At 43.5% G+C, this 6,000-nt stretch overlaps 1 long non-coding RNA gene across 1 annotated transcript in view; it reads right to left on the reverse strand.

The window, feature by feature from the left end:
• Window positions 1-4,752, reverse strand: part of LOC308610518 — a 452,593-nt gene extending 447,841 nt beyond the window's left edge. The window contains exon 1 of the long non-coding RNA XR_014014568.1: window positions 4,707-4,752. This is a non-coding gene — a long non-coding RNA (uncharacterized lncRNA). The remainder of the gene's footprint in view (window positions 1-4,706) is intronic.
• Window positions 4,753-6,000: the final 1,248 nt, after the last annotated feature.

Here is a 6,000-nt window from a genome sequence, read left to right on the forward strand (position 1 = left end):
CTCCATATCCCATCTCATCACAATGCTCCAAGACCCCTGTAATCACAGTGCTCCATGCCCATTTTCATCTCACTGATCCATGAACCCTGTCATCATAATTCATCATGCCTATCATCATAATGCTTCATGCTATTGTCATCACAATGAAATCAAAATGCTCCATGACCTCTGTCATAACAATGCTCCAAACCCTTGTGATCACTATATTCCATAACACTTTTCATCACAGTGCCCCATGATGCTTGTCAACACAATTATCCTTGGTCTTCTCATCACAATGCTCCATACATTTGTCATTCCAATGCTCAATACACTTGTCATCAAAAAGCTCCCTGACACATACTGTCTGTATGCTCCTTGAACCCTGTCATGACAAGGCTCCATGCCTTTTTCATCACAATGAGCCATGCTCTTTTCATCACAATGCTCCATGCCCTTGTCATCACAATGCTCCATTACCCATGTCATAACAATGTTCCATGACACATGTCATCAGAATGTTCCATGGCTTTCTAATCAAAATGTTCCATGCCCTTGTCATCACAATGATCCAAGACCCCTGTAATCACAATGCTCCATGACCCTATTTATCTAAATGCTCCATGAACCCTGTCATCACCATGCATCATGCCCAATATCATAATGCTTCAGGCTATTGTCAGCACAATGAAATCAAAATCCTCCATGTCCTCTGTCATCACAATGCTCCATGACCCCTGTTATCACAATGCTACATGCACTTATCATCACAATGTTCGATGACCCCTGACATCACAATGTTCCATAACCCCTCTCATCAAGATGCTCCATGTCCCTTGGCATCACAGTGCTCCATGTCATTGTCATCACAATCCTCCGTGAACGCTCTCATCACATTGCTCCATGCCCTTGTCTTCACAAAGCTCCATGACACATGTAATCAGAATGCTCCATGTCCTCCTCATCACAATGTTCCATTCCCTTGCCATCACAATGCTCCATTACACCTGTCATAACAATGTTCCATGATCACTGCCATCACGTTGTTCCATGGCCTTGTCATCACAAGTCTCCATGACCCTTCTCATGACAATGCTCCAAGACCCCTGTAATCACAATGCTCCATGCCCATTTTCATCTCAATGATCCATGAACCCTGTCATCACAATGCACCATGCTCATCATCATAATGCTTCATGCAATTGTCATCACAATGAAATCAGAATGCTCCAGGACCTCTGTCATAACAATGCTCCAAACTGTAGTGATCACAATATTCCATAACACTTGTCATCACACTGCCCCATGATGCTCGTCATCACAATTATCCATGCCTCCTCATCAAAATGCTCCATGACCCGTCTCATAACCATGCTCCATGACCCCTGGCATCACAGTGTTCCACGGCCTTTTCATCACAAGGGTCCATGACACTTGTCATCACAATGCTCAAAGACAACTGTCATCACAATGCTCCATGCCTTTGTCTGCAAAATGCTACATGACCTTGTCATTAATATGCTCTTTGCGCTTGTCATCACAATATTCCATTACCATTTTCATCACAATCCTCCATGAACATTGGGATCACATTGCTTCATGCCCTTGTCATCACAATGCTCCATGCTCCATGAAATCAAAATGATCCATGAAATCTGTCATCACAATGCTCCAAACCCTTGTGATTACAATGTTCCATAACACTTGTCATCAAAACGCTCCATGATGCCTGTCATCACAATACTCCATGCCCTTTTCATCACAATGATCCATGACCTTTGTCATCAAAATTCTCAAAACACTTGTCATCACAATGCTCCATGACACTTTTCATCAGAATGCCCCTTGAATACTGTCACGAAAAGGCTCCATGCTTTTTTCATCACAATGCCCCATGCCGTTTTCATCACAATGCTCCATGCCATTGTCATCAAAATACTCCACAAGCTTGTCATCAGAATACTCCATGACCCTTGTCATCACAATTCTCCATGCACTTGCCAGCACAATGCTCCCTGCCCGTTGTCATCACAATGCTCCAAGCCATTGTCATCATAATGCTCCGTTACCTTTGTCATCAGAATCCTCCATGACACTTGGCACCACAATTCTCCATGCCATTTTCATCACAATGGGCCATTACATATGTCATCACAATGCTCCCTGACAAATCTCTTCACAATACTGCATGACCTGGTCATCACAATGCTCCATGCCCTTGTCATCACAATGTGCCATTCCAACTCTCATCACAATAATCCATGAAACTTATTAGACCAATGCTCCATGCCCATGTCATCACAGGGCTTCATGCACCTGTTATCACAATGCTCCATGACCCCTGTCATCACAATGCTCCGTGATTCCAGTCATCACAATGTTTCATGACCTTTGTCCCCACTTTTGTCCATGACCTCGTCATCAACAGCCTCTGTGACTTTTTAACCAAAATGCTCCATGAACTTTTCATCACAATGCACTTTGACCCTTGTCATCACAATGCTCTATGCCTTTCTCAGCACAATGCTCCATTACTCTTGTCATCACAATGCTCCATGTGCTTGTAAGGACAATGCTACTTGATACATGCCATCACAATGCACCGTGCACTTGTCATCAGAGTGCTCCACAATCTTGTCATCACAATGCTCCATAAATCTTGTCATCACATTGCTACATGCACTTCTCATGAAAATGCTCTCTCACCACTGATATCACAATGTTACATCACTATTCGTCACAATACTCCCTCTCCCGTCATCACAATGTTCCATGACTCCTGTCATCACAATGCTACATGCACTTATCAACACAATGCTCACTGACCCCTGACATCACAATGTTCCATAACCCCTGTCATCAAGATGCTCCATGACCCTTTTCATCAAATTGCTCCATGACCCTGTCATCACAATGCTCCCTGCCATACTCATCACAATGCACAACGCCCTTGGCATCAAAATGCTCCATGACCTTTATCATCACAAAGATCCATGACCCTTGGCATCACAGTGATCCATGTCATTGTCATCACAGTGCTCCATGAACGCTCTCATCACATTGATCCATGCCCTTTTCATCACAGACCTCCATGACACATGTCATCAGAATGCTCCATGGCCTTCTCATCACAATGCTCCATGACCCCTGCCATGTGATGTTCCATGGCCTTGTCATAACAAGGCTCCATGACCATTTTCATCACAATGCTACAAGACACCTGTAATCACAATGCTCAACGCCCCTTTTCATCAGAATACTCCATGAGACATGTCATCACATGTCTCCATGGTCTTCTAATCACAATGCTACATTTCCTTGTCATTACAATGTTCCATGACCCCTGTCATCACAATAATCCATGAACATTTTCTGCCCAATGCTCCATATCCTTATCATCACAATACTCCATGAACAATATCATCACAATGGTCCATGAATACAGTCATCACAACATTCCAGGACCCCTGACAACACAGTGATCTGGGACTGTAGTCATCACAATGCTCCATTCCCGGGTCATCACAATGCTCCATGAACCCTGTCATCACTATACTCTATGAATATTTTCAGCCCAATGCTCCATGCCCCTTTTCATCTCAATGATCCATGAAAGCTGTCATCACAATGCACCATGTCCATTATCATAATGCTTAATGCTATTGTCATCACAATGAAATCAAAATGCTCCATGACCTCTGTCATAACAATGCTCCAAACCCTTGTGATCACAATATTCCATAACACTTGTCCTCCCAATGCCCCATGACCCTCGTCAACACAATTATCCATGGTCTTCTCATCACAATGATCCATGATCTTTGTCATCACAATGCTTAATACACGTGTTATCACAATGCTCCCTAACACTTGTCGTCAGTATGCTCCTTGAACCCTGTCATGACAAGGCTCCATGCCTTTTTCATCACAATGATCCATGCCCTTTTCATCACAGTGCTCCAAGACACCTGTAATCACAATGCTCCATGCCCTTGTCATCACAAAACTCTATGACGCATGTCATCAGAATGCTACATGGCTTTCTCATCACAATGATCCTTGCCCATGCCATCACAATGCTCCATTACCCCTGTCATGACAATTCTTCATGACCCCTGCCATCACAATGATCCATGCCTTTGTCAAAAAAATGTTCCAGGACCCTTGTCATTATAATGTGGCACACACTTTTCCTCACAACTGTCCACAAACTTGTCATTGCAATGCTCCATAAAATTTGTAATCACAATGCTCCATGCACTTCTCATCAAAATGCTCTCTCACCAGAGATATCACAATGCTCCATCAGTTGTCGTCACAATACTCCCTCACCCCTGTAATAAGAATATTCCATGACCCCTGTCATCACAGTGCAACATAACCTTATAATCACAATGTTCCATGACCCCTGACATCAAATTGATCCATAAAACTTGTCATCAAAATGCTCCATGACCCTTTTCATCCCAAAGTTCCATGACCCATGACATCACAATGGTCTATAAACCCTGTCATCAAAATGTTCCATTACACTTTTCATCAAATTCCTGCATGACCCTGTCATCAATATACTCCCTGCCCTTCTCATCACAATGCACCACACCCTTGTCAACAAAATGCTCCATGACTTTGTCATCACAAAGCTCCATGACCCTTGGCATCACAATGCTCCATGTCATTGTCATCACAAGGCTCCATGAACCCTCTCATCACATTGCTCCATGCACATGTCATCACAAAGCTCCATGACACTTGTCATCACAATGCTCGATGCCCTTCTCATCACAATGCTCCATGCCCTTGTCATTACAATCCTCCTTGACTCATGTATCACAGTGTTCCGAGCACTTGTCATGACAGGGCTCCATGCCCGCTCTCATCACAATAATCCATGAAATATTTCAGACCAATGCTCCATGTACTTCTCATCACAGTGCTCCATTACCACTGTCATAACAATGCTCCATGACCCCTGCCATCACAATGTTCCACGGCCTTGTCATTCACAAGGCTCCAGGACACTTCTCATCACAATGCTCCAAGATCCCTGTAATCAAAATGCTCCATGCCCTTGTCATCACAAAGCTCCATGACGCATGTGATCAGAATGTTCCATACCGTTGTCATCACAATGCTCCATGCCCTTGTCCTCACAATGCTCCAAGACCCTTGTAATCAGAATGCTCCATGCCACTTTTCTTCTCAATGCTCCGTGAAACCTGTCATCACAATGCGCCATGTCCATCATCATAATGCTTCAGGCTATTGTCATCACAATGAAATCAAAATGCTCCATGACCTCTGTCATCACAATGCAACAAAACCTTTTGATCACAATGTTCCATAAAACTTATCATCACAACACCCCATGACGCTCATCATCACAAATATCCATGGTCTTCTCATCACAATGCTCCATGACCTTTGTCATCACAATTCTCAATACACTTGTCATCACAATGCTCCCTGACACTAGTCGTCAGTATGCTCCTTGAACCCTGTCATGAGAAGGCTCCATGCCTTTTTCATCACAATGATCCATGCCCTTGACATCACAATGCTCCAAAACCGCTGTAATCACAAAGCACCATGCCCCTTTTCAACCAAATTCTCCATGAGATTTCTCATCAAAAGTCTCAATGGTCTTCTCATCACAATGCTCCAGGACCTTGTCATCACCATGCTTCATTCCCTTGTCCTAGCAATGCTCCATGACCACTCATCTCAATACTCCATGAATATTTTCAGCCAAATGCTCCATGACCTTATCATCACTATGCTCCATGACCAATATCATCACTATTCTCCATGACCACAGTCATCACAACAGTCCATGACACCTGACAACACAATGATCAGGGACTCTTGTCATCCCAAATCTCCATTCCCTTGACATCATAATGCTCCATGACCCCTGTCTTCACAATACTCCATGAACATTTTCAGCCCAATGCTCCATGACCCCTGCCATCACAAAGTTCAACGGCCTTGTCATCACAAGGCTACATGACACTTTTCATC

The sequence above is a fragment of the Mesoplodon bidens genome, assembly GCF_964165515.1.
Source record: "Mesoplodon bidens genome assembly, contig: HAP1_SCAFFOLD_257, whole genome shotgun sequence".
Classification (NCBI taxonomy): Eukaryota; Metazoa; Chordata; class Mammalia; order Artiodactyla; family Ziphiidae; genus Mesoplodon; species Mesoplodon bidens.